General features: G+C 43.8%; 1 protein-coding gene across 2 annotated transcripts in view; it reads right to left on the minus strand.

Moving 5' to 3' along the window:
- The window catches only part of LOC110539021 (uncharacterized), a 29,321-nt gene extending 17,493 nt beyond the window's left edge, over positions 1-11,828 (minus strand). The window contains exons 1-2 of one of the 2 annotated variants that reach the window (XM_090195236.1): positions 11,697-11,826; positions 1,575-1,634 (exon numbers count right to left, since the gene is read on the minus strand). The gene's annotated coding sequence lies outside the window, so the exon portion shown is untranslated. Of the gene's footprint in view, positions 1-1,574; positions 1,635-11,696 lie in introns of both variants that reach the window. The other variant, XM_090195235.1, reaches the window with a different exon arrangement.
- Positions 11,829-12,036: the final 208 nt, after the last annotated feature.

Here is a 12,036-nt window from a genome sequence, read left to right on the forward strand (position 1 = left end):
GCCCTCCGCTTACTGACGAGCTCTGGCCTTTTACTGGACATGAAGTGACAAAATGACCAGCGGAACCGCAATAGAGACAGAGGCGGTTGGTGATTCTCCGTTCCCTCTCCTTAGTCGAGATGCGGATACCTCCCAGCTGCATGGGCTCAGCACCCGAGCCGGCAGAGGAAGATGGTAGTGATGCGGAGAGGGGGGCGACGGAGAGCGCGAGCTCCTTTCCACGAGCTCGGTGACGAAGATCAACCCGTCGCTCAATGCGAATAGCGAGTTCAATCAAGGAATCCACGCTGGAAGGAACCTCCCGGGAGAGAATCTCATCCTTTACCTCTGCGCGGAGACCCTCCAGAAGACGAGCGAGCAAGGCCGGCTCGTTCCAGCCACTGGAGACAGCAAGAGTGCGAAACTCAATAGAGTAGTCTGTTATGGATCGATTGCCTTGACATAGGGAAGACAGGGCCCTGGAAGCCTCCTCCCCAAAAACAGATCGATCAAAAACCCGTATCATCTCCTCCTTAAAGTCCTGATACTGGTTAGTACACTCAGCCCTTGCCTCCCAGATTGCCGTGCCCCACTCACGAGCCCGTCCAATAAGGAGAGATATGACGTGGGCGACACGAGCAGTGCTCCTGGAGTAAGTGTTGGGCTGGAGAGAAAACACAATATCACACTGGGTGAGGAACGAGCGGCATTCAGTGGGCTCCCCAGAGTAACACGGCGGGTTATTGATTCTGGGCTCCGGAGATTCGAAAGCCCTGGAAGTGGCCGGTGGATCGAGGCGGAGATGGTGAACCTGTTCTGTGAGGTTGGAGACTTGGGTGGCCAGGGTCTCAACGGCATGTCGAGCAGCAGACACTTCCTGCTCGTGTCTGCCTAGCATCGCTCCCTGGATCCCGACGGCTGAGTGGAGAGGATCCGAAGTCGCTGGGTCCATTCTTGGTCGGATTCTTCTGTTACGGTGCGTGAATGAGGACCCAAAAGCGAATTAACTTAAACAGAGCTTCTTTAATTACCAAACATAGGTAGGCTCAGACGGACCGGCAGATTCCGACAGGACAGGACAAGGTTGCAGCAAACATGACGATAGTCTGGTTCAGGCATGACTAACACAAACAAACAAGAATCCGACAAGGACAGGAACAAAAACAGAGAGAGATATAGGGACCTAATCAGAGGGAAAAAGGGAACAGGTGGGAAACGGGGTGACGAGGTGGTTAGGAGGAGACAAGGCACAGCTGGTGGAAATTGGGGGAGAAAAGGTAACCTAACAACGACCAGCAGAGGGAGACAGGGTGAAGGGAAAGGACAGAGACAAGACACAACATGACAGTACATGACAATAGGATAGTAAAAGCTAGTAAATGGAAGGCCTGGCTTCCTGGCACATCTGGTTGTGTGTTGGGAAAATAAATATTGTTGGGAAATCTTGCGAGGGATACCTGGCAAACGTTTGTTTAATGTGTGTCAATGGTGAATACAGCAACATGTTTCCTAAACTAGTATAACAAATTATATACTTTGTGTTTGTACCTCTGTCTGTCTATCTGTGTGTGTGTGTGTGTGTGTGTTCCAGGTACCTCAGTGGTCATCATGGTTAGTCTGGTAGTGTTACTGCTGGTGATCAGCCTGATCATCGTCTACAGATGGAAATATAACAAGGTCACAGGTCAGAAACACACACACAGGGTTATAAAAAGTTCCCTTTTCTAAATCTTTCTGTTTTTATTTCAAACAAATTAATTTGCATAATAGTCATATCATCATTTGTCCCTGGTTGAGAAGCAGAACAACAAACAGTTGTACGCAAGTATAAACACCATGGGACCACGCAGCCGTCATACCGCTCAGGAAGGAGGCGTGTTCTGCAATTGCACATGGGGAAAAAGATCGTACTTTTTGGAGAAATGTTCTCTGGTCTGATGAAACAAAAATAGAACTGTTTGGCCATAATGACCATCATTATGATTGGAGGAAAAAGGGGGATGCTTGCAAGCCGAAGAACACCATCCCAACCGTTTGGTATTTGGTATTTTACTAGGATGCCCATCAGCTGTCGCAAAAGCAGCAGCTACCCCTCCTGCGGTCAACACAAAACATGACACATAATTGTCACGTCTCTCGTCGGAAGGCATGGACCAAAGCGCAGCGTGGTAAGTGTTCATGATTTTTATTTAATCAAAAAACATTCGAACAAAATAACAAAGAAGAACAAACAGTTCTGTAAGGCAAATCAAATCAATTATACAGAAAACAACTACCCAAAAATCACAGGTGGAAAAAGGCTGCCTAAGTTTGATTCCCAATTAGAAACAACGATAGACAGCTGCAGTCTATGAAACTGTCGTCTATGTAATGCACAACTTTCCATGTGAAACTCTAGTCTATGTAATGCACGACTTTCCACGTGAAACTGTAGTCTATGTAATGCACGACTTTCCACGTGAAGTGTACCTATGATGAAAATTACAGGCCTCTCATCTTTTTTAGTGGGAGAACTTGCACAATTGGTGGCTGACTAAATACTTTTTTGCCCCACTGTATATGTGGCCAATGACTTTGAGCCTTCTTGGATGGGCACTTCAAATGTAACACAATGGCAGCACCCAAGGGGCTTGAATTTTCGAGCACTCCCCATAGATTTTGCGGTGACGTAGTGTCCACATGAGTGACAGAACACTGAGCCAATCACGGTGCAACTAGAGAACATTACCAACCATATTTGGTAATTACCAACCGTATTCAACTAGAATTACCAACCGTATTCAACTAGAGAGCAATACCAACCGTATTCAACTAGAGAGCAATACCAACCGTATTTGGTAATTACCAACCGTATTCAACTAGAATTACCAACCGTATTCAACTAGAGAGCAATACCAACCGTATTTGGTAATTACCAACTGTATACAACTAGAGAGCAATACCAACCGTATTCAACTAGAGAGCAATACCAACCGTATTCAACTAGAGAGCAATACCAACTGTATTCAACTAGAGAGCAATACCAACCGTATTCAACTAGAGAGCAATACCAACCGTATTTGGTAATTACCAACCGTATTCAACTAGAATTACCAACCGTATTCAACTAGAGAGCAATACCAACCGTATTCAACTAGAGAGCAATACCAACCGTATTTTCCGCTGGCTGCTACACCACCACAGAAAGCACTGAGCTAGGCTGAAACACCTGCATTTTGGAGCTGCCTCACTCAAGAAAGCACAAAAGAGTAGAGGTCGACCGATTAATCGGAATGGCCGATTAATTAGGGCCGATATCAAGTTTTCATAACAATCGGAAATCTGTATTTTTGGGCGCCGATTTGCAGATTTAAAAAAAAAAAATGATTGAATACCTTTATTTAACTAGGAAAGTCAGTGAAGAACACATTCTTATTTTCAATGACGGCCTAGGAACAGTGGGTTAACTGCCTTGTTCAGGGGCAGAACATCAGATTTTCACCTTGTCAGCTCGGGGGATTCAATCTTGCAACCTTACAGTTAACTAGTTCAACGCTTGTAACCACCTGATTACATTGCACTCCAAGAGGAGCCTGCCTGTTATGCGAATGCAGTAGAAGCCAAGGTAAGTTGCTAGCTAGCATTAAACTTAGCTTATAAAAAACAATCAATTAATCAAAATCACTAGTTATAACTACACATGGGATGATTTAACAAAAGCGCATTTGCGAAAAAAGCACAATCGTTGGACAACTGTACCTAACCATAAACACCAATGCCTTTCTTAAAATCAATACACAGAAGTATATATTTTTAAACCTTCATATTTAGCTAAAAGAAATCCAGGTTAGCAGGGAATATTAACCAGGTGAAGTTGTGTAATTTCTCTTGCGTTCATTGCACGCAGAGTCAGGGTATATGCGGCAGTTTGGGCAGCCTGGCTCATTGCGAACTAATTTGCAAGAATTTTACGTAATTATGACATAACATTGAAGGTTGTGCAATGTAACAAGAATATTTAGACTTAGGGATGCCACCCGTTAGATAAAATACCAAACGGTTCCGTATTTCACTGAAATAATAATTGTTTTGTTTTCAAAATGATAGTTTCCGGATTTGACCATATTAATGACCAAAGGCTTGTATGTCTGTGTGTTATTATGTTATAATTAAGTCTGATTTGACAGAGCAGTCTGACTGAGCAGCAGCAGGCTCGTAATCATTCATTCAAACAGCACTTTTGCCAGCAACTCTTTGCAAGCACAGCGCTGTTTATGACTTCAAGCCTATCAGCCTAACACGGAAACCCAAACCGGCTGCGGGCGAGCGCCATCGTGCATAAAGTTATTTTGCCCCCCCCACAACAAACACGATCACGACATGCAGGTTAAAATATCAAAACAAACTCTGAACCAATGACATTCATTTGGGGACAGGTTGAAAAGCATTAAACATGTATAGCAATTTAGCTAGTTAGCTTGCACTTGCTAACTAACGTTAATTTGTCCTATTTAGCTAACTTGCTGTTGCTAGCTAATTTGTCCTGGGATATAAACATTGAGTTGTTATTTTACCTGAAATGCACAAGGACCTCTACTCCGACAAATAATCCACAAATAAAATGGCCAACCGAACTCGTTTCTAGTCATCTCCCCTCCTTCCAGGCTTTTTCATCGTTTAACTTATATGGTGATCGCATCTAAACTTTCATTGTATTACCACGACTACCGGCAAAACAGTTAGTCTTTCAGTCACCCTGAATACAACAGGAGCATTTCACCTTACAGTGAAATGCTTATTTACGAGCCCTTAACCAACAATGTTTTAAGTTAAGAAAAATAAAATGTTAATAAAAAAATACAAAAATACAAAAACAAATAATTCATAAGACATGGTGGCAGACACATTACGAACAAAATAAGTTACAAATAACGTGAAAAACACACATTAGCACAATTAATTAGGGGATCGTAAAAATGCAGCCATCTCCTCCAGCGCCATTACAAATTGCATTCAACACTTTGTTGCTCAATTTAAATTATTATATACAATTCTTGCTACCAATAGAATGCTTATATATATGGGGCATACAACAATATCAGCTCTGTAGATGTTGCTGTAAAGAGACAGAATCAATAGACCATTTATTCTGGTATTGCCCCTATGTAGCTTGTTTCTGGTCACAGGTTCAGGAACGGTTTAAAAAAAAATCACAACATGCCCTTAAAATTTACTTTACAAATAGCAGTGTTGGGCAATGTGGAAAGCCATAGTCAGTCAATAAATAATATGATACTCATAGAACAGGTTTTCAGCTTTAGCTCACTGTTCTCTGTGGATACTATATGATTAGGAAGGTAAAATAAAATATGTAAAACAGCACAATTTAAAAAATATATGGCACATGGAAACCAAGCGAGGGTGATCTATGGTGATAGGTGGCTGAGGGTTGGGACTAAAGAGTTTGTTTGGTAATGTATTGTTACATGACTGCTTTATATAAAAGTACCATGTATGCAAAAATGTATGTATATGTAGCAGAAAAGCAAATATATTTGTCCTCTGAAGAGGGGGGGTGGATGGGTTAATAAATAATAAAACAGTAATATTCTATGTATATAGTAAACACTGCGCAATACTGTATAATAGTCAAGATTACTATGGGCCAAGTATCAGCCTTTGTCTCATACAATATCAGCCTTTGTCTCATACAGTATATGAAGGAGAGGACACGTGAATGGCTGTAGCTTTTCCTTTTGGAAAAATAAGCCAACTACCTGGCCATGAAGAGGCAGGGCATTCTACCTCACACGTTTCTAGTTTATTTCTTACTAAATACGTGAGGGTTCCGGTTGGCAGGACTTATGGGAAAGTTGTTTGAATGTTAAATGACGAGACAGAACCATTGATGCGAGTAACCAGTCTTGTTCAGTACATCACAATACATCCGGGTATCTCAAGCAGCCCGGTAAAACACAAGAGTTGCAGTAATGAACATTTACCAACAGATGGCATCACTGTGCCATCTTACACCCATAACATCATCCCTTTAATAAAATAGGACAGGAGGTGTCAATTCACTAACAAAACAAACCTAGTAATAATTTCCAACATGAACAGTTTAGTTATTTTTTTTCCCCTTCAGGTAACAACTTAACATATTTTGATACTCTTCACTTTTATCTGTCTGTCAACCATCTCTAATGGGAAACCTACAGGGTGAAAAGACAGGGGGCTTGTCTGCGAGGACTGCGGGTTCCCGCACAGGCGTGTCACCTGACTGTCTAAGGGGAGAATTGATGGGCGAGGGAGCGGCCGACCTGTGATGCCCTGGCTCTTCGCCCAGTGCCTCAGGCCCCATGTGACTTGCTGGGGTTCTGTCTTTTGTCATGTGACCCCTTTGACCATCAGGGTTCTGAGTAGGTGCTGGCTCAGCAATCCGAAGGTCAACCCTGTTACGACGGTACAGTGATCCATTCACTTCGACCAAGTAGGAGCGTGGTGCCACTTTCTGTACACAGGATCCGAGTCTCCAGAGGCCTGTCCGGTCCCCTGGTAGTGGCTTCATTCGCACCGTTTCACCCACCCTGAGCTCAGGTAAGTATTTTGCTGATTTGTCGTAGATGAACTTGGAGACCTGTCTTCTGTGACGTAGCTTCAGCAGCACGTCTGTCACCACACATGGCTCCAGGAGAGTGCTGGCTACTGGCAGATCTGCTTTTAAGTGCCGTGCCATGAGGCGCTGGGCCGGGCTGCAATCCATGCCTTCTGTCAGGGCATTGCGCCACTGCAGAATTGCTTTCAAGGCATCTTTGCCCTCTCGCAGAGGTTCTTTGCGATTTTGACTGCCGACTCCGCCTTCCCATTAGCTTTTGTGTGTCGTGGCGATGAGGTGACATGCTCTGCAGCAAATTTTCAAACTCAAATCCGGAGAATTGGGGTCCATTATCTGAAATGACCCTATCTGGCTGGCCATTGAGGGCAAACTGAGCCTTGCAGCGTTTGATCGTTGTCTCTGCTGAGAGGTCGGGGAGGAGGTCAATCTCCCAGAAGTCTGAGTAATGATCGACTACCAGCAGAAAGTCTTTGCCACTGTGCTGGAAGAGATCTAGACTTACTATCTGCCAGGGGCGCATCGGTAGCTCGTGGGACATCATTGTCTCTCTCTGTTGCTCAATGACATATTCATTGCCGATTGTGCATTCCCTGACATAGTCTTTGATTTCACTCTGCATTCCTGGTCAATACAGTGTGTCACGTGCTTGTCTGTAACAGGCCTCACCTCCTATGTGACTTGAGTGCACGCGGGCCAACATCTCAGGGTGCAGAGACCGGGGAATAACAACTCTCTGACACTTGAATATTACTCTGTTTTGAACACTGAGCTCCTCTTTGACTGGCCAATATTCTCTGACTGCTTTCCAAGACCGCCTTCACTTTTTCAGAATCCACCTTCAATCCGGTGGAGGACAAGATGTGCACATGAAAGCAGACATCTGCCACTTTAAACTGAAGCTTTTTTATTCTTAGCCTTAGCTTGACCTGTCTGCATCTGACCATCAGGACCAGCAGCTTGGCGTCATGGTCACATTCTGCCTCCTCATCACTGTCCCCACAGCCCACTACGAGGATGTCATCTGCTATGGGTTCCACGCCACTGAGTCCCACCAACGGCTCGTGCTGTTTCCGCTGATACACCTCTGGAGCCACGGAGACCCCAAACGGAAGCTTCAACCACCTCTTCCTGCCCCAGGGTGGTCATGTAGCTGCTGGGCTCGTCTGCAGGAAGGCATCCACGAGCGTGAAGACTCTGGCCTTTGGGAGCTTGTAAAGAACATCCTCCAACGTGGGCATAATGTAATGTGAACGTCGCAGAGCCCGGTTGAGGTGTTTAGGATCAATGCATATCCGTAGCTTGTCTGGTTTCTTGACGATAACCTTATTACTTATCCAGTCTGTAGGCTCGGTGACGGATATGATGTGGCCATCTGCTCCGTATTTGTCAAGCTGAGCCTTCGTAGCTGCTTTCATGGCCACTGGTACATTGCAGGGTGCACACTGGACAGGCTGGATTGCTGCGTCCAACTCAAAGTGGACTTCCCCAGGAACTGACTCGACCGGTGCGTTGAAGACATCATGGTACTTGCTTAGGAGTGTCTCCTTGCTCAGGAGCCCAGCCTGGACTTTGTCTATAATGTTAAGATCAGCTGGGATGGTGAAGTTAATAAGCCTGACAGTAATGGCTGTTGACTAGTCTCAACTATTTCAAACTCAAGGGTGTGTTTCTGGCCACGTAAAACACACTGTCACAAACAGGCCTAAAGAGTTCATGAACTGGCCTGAATACAGTTTCAGCTTGGTGCTACTCTGTGTGAGTTTGTCTCTGGGCGCGAGCCTCCTTTTGTCTTTAAGGCTCATAACGTTGCATGTGGCCCCTGAATCTAGCTGGCATTGCTGTGGTTTATTATTAAGTAGCAGACAAACCACTTTTGTCCTTTTGCCCTCACTGCCCCTATGCACTCGCTAGCATGTACAGTTGAAGTCAGAAGTTTACATACACCTTATCCAAATACATTTAAACTCAGTATTTCACAATTCCTGACATTTAATCCTAGTACAAATTCCCTGTCTTAGGTCAGTTAGAATCACCACTTTATTTTAAGAATGTGAAATGTCAGAATAATAGTAGAGAGAATTATTTATTTCAGCTTTTAATTCTTTCATCACATTCCCAGTGGGTCAGAGGTTTACATACACTCAATTAGTATTTGGTAGCATTGCCTTTAAATTGTTTAACTTGGGTCAAATGTTTCAGGTAGCCTTCCACAAGCTTCCCACAATAAGTTGGGTGAATTTTGGCCCATTCCTCCTGACAGAGCTGGTGTAACTGAGTCAGGTTTGTAGGCATCCTTGCTCACACACACTTTTTCAGTTCTACCCACACATTTTCTTTGGGATTGAGGTCAGGGCTTTGTGATGGCCACTGCAATACCTTGACTTTGTTGTCCTTAAGCCATTTTGCTACAAATGTGCAAGTATGTTTGGGGTCATTGTCCATTTGGAAGACCCAAGCTTTAACTGATGTCTTGAGATGTTGCTTCTATATATCCACATAATTTTCCTTCCTCATGGTGCCATCTATTTTATGAAGTGTCAATCCATCCTGCAGCAAAGCATCCCCTCAAAATGATGCTGCCACCCCCGTGCTTCATGGTTGGGATGGTGTTCTTCGGCTTGCAAGCCTCCCCCTTTTTCCTCCAAACGTAATGATAGTCATTATGGCCAAACAGTTCTATATTTGTTTCATCAGACCAGAGGACATTTCTCCAAAAAGTATGATCTTTGTCCCCATGTGCAGTTGCAAACCGTAGTCTGGCTTTTTTATGGCGGTTGTGGAGCAGTGGCTTCTTCCTTGCTGAGCGGCCTTTCAGGTTTGTCAATTTGGGACTCGTTTTACTGTGGATATAGATACTTTTGTACCGGTTTCCTCCAGCGTCTTCACAAGGTCCTTTGCTGTTGTTCTGGGATTGATTTGCACTTTTCGCACCAAAGTACATCCATCTCTAGGAGACAGAATGCGTCTCCTTCCTGAGCGGTATGTCGGCTGCATGGTCCCATGGTGTTTATGCTTACGTACTATTGTTTGCACAGATGAACGTGGTACCTTCAGGCGTTTGGAAATTGCTCCCAAGGATGAACCAGACTTGTGGAGGTCTACCATTTTTTTGGTGGAGTGGTTGAAAAACGTTTTAATGACTCCAACCTAAGTGTATGTAAACTTCCGACATCAACTGTATATCCTCAGTGCTGTTGTTCTCTTCATCTGTGTTTGTTTCAATAGAGTGCGCTTAACACTCCTTTCTCTTGCTTTTCATGCCGATTAGCAGGATTTACATATATTTTTCCATAGGCTGGGCAGTGTTATTTTCCCCGTCCATGAGAAATGCCACAATATCGGCACTTATTGGGGTTGTCTACTGCAGAGTTGGCTGTAGTATTAGCATTAGCTGTGGCAAAGGGGGATTTATGTAAACTATGGCCAGAGCACGAGCCTCTGCCATATGAACACGTTGACACACTTTTATCCTTTACCGGCTGAAGAAATTACAGAATAGAGACTCAGAGATTGCCAATAGGCCAATGCAGTGGATCTGGCCCGAAACTTGCAACATTGTATAAAATAGCCTATTCCGGGTCCTCAGCGTTTCCTGCGCCAGTGAGCTCGGGACAGACAGCTGTTTTTTTTTTATTTTTATTTATGATGTTTCTACTGGACCCAACTGGCGCAGCGGTCTAAGGCACTGTGCTTGAGGCGTCTCTACAGACACCCTGGTTCAAATCCAGGCTGTATCACAACCGGACGTGATCCCATAAGGCAGCGCACAATTGGCCCAGCATCGTCCGGGTTTGGCTGGCGTAAGGCCGTCATTGTACACAAGAAATTGCCTAGTTAAATAAATGTTATATAAAAATATGGGATCGTCATTTCATATCACACCGAAGCTTGATGACTATCGAGGCCAGGAGTGTTGGAAAGATTTTTAAAATACTGAGGAACTATCATTCCCAATGGATGTAAAAAATAAAATGACTTCGTTGACTTCCTCTGTGTGAGGTGAAGAGAAATATGACTGAGAAGCTTATTAGTAGAGTACGTGGTGATTTAAGACAATCAGAAATGAGACATTGCCAAATAGACACTTTCCTACGCATGCATTCTAGAGAGATACACACCACATACTTCTTCTTGATGCAACATTTTAAATTATACTCAAGACACATATTTTAGACGCGTTCCGCAACTCAATCTCTCTAACGCCATGCCCGCCACCAAATTGTGGGCTTCCCAAACAGTATTTAAAAAAGGAAGCTATTGATCCTCTGTGGCTAAGTCATGCTCCCTGGTGAAGTATTTATTTAGACAGGAGTAATTATATAACTTTGGCGAAACATCAAATTACTTTAGGGCAATCGGGCATTCTATCAATGCACTTTCATTTCCAATGAACAAGAGGCTGAAACCAGAGATCTGTATAATAACGAGATGCTCATGTATCCGCCCTAACAATGGGAGTCTTTGTCCCAAAGGTGGGAAAGGCAAGCTACAAGCTTAGGTCTGCATATTATGCCCATAGAAACGCATTAGGCTTATTCTGGGTAGATTTTTGGCGAGCGAGCCCTCTCGCTTCGCCTCTTTCCTCTCTGCTGAAATTATGTCACCAGAGTAAGCATCCGAGCGAGCGAAACAGCGCCCCTCTAAATGTAGCCCATGTATCTGATACTGTCCGGACAGAAATAGTATGACATGCCATACTCTTTTGGTACGAGTCTCGGTCAATTAAATGATCAATATTTCAATATTTTATTTGGACAGACAAGGAGGTACGGTAGAGCGGGCCAGGACCTTTTCATGCGTTAGGAAATTGTTGGCTGGAAACGTGGTTTGTGATAGATTCCGCTTGTGATGTTAAATTGCAGGGGCAGATGCTCCGATTTCAAAACGATTTGAAGCACAGATCGAGAGTAATTACAGAAAAAAACAGTACTTTTCAATGCGGGAGATATAAGAGGTACGGCGTGTGAGAATAGGTTCTAATGCGTGTGTCTCGCGGCCAATGCGTTGCCAGTTCACTTGACTTCCTATTTTAGTAAATATTCTAAACATAAATAGTAAACCTACTATAAGATGCCTTCCATGTCAATATATGTCATAGTGTTTATTAAAGGAACATTCTTACCTTTGTCTTTTTTTCTTTCTTTTTTTACAGTAGTTCGATTTTGTCAGTGTTGTAGATGTATCCGTTAAACTTCAGGAAGTAGCTTAGTGACAGCAACACGTTTGAAAAAGCGGGAGACCACACCTGGCTGGTTTTGTTAAAGAGACAGAGAAAGAAAATGTTGAAAGATGAGGTTGAACGATTCGTAGACTCCGGTCCCTGTAGGCAGTGGCGGAGCCAGAGGGGCGTTCAGAACGTGTGTAGTGGCACATTTCATGCGTCTGAAAGTACAATATTCAAAACGTTCTAATCACCTGTAAATACACACTGAACAGGTGTAATGAACGAGTGTAAAAATGCC

The sequence above is a fragment of the Oncorhynchus mykiss genome, chromosome 13 (genome assembly GCF_057628025.1).
Source record: "Oncorhynchus mykiss isolate SJ-2025 chromosome 13, ASM5762802v1, whole genome shotgun sequence".
In the NCBI taxonomy this organism is placed as follows: Eukaryota; Metazoa; Chordata; class Actinopteri; order Salmoniformes; family Salmonidae; genus Oncorhynchus; species Oncorhynchus mykiss.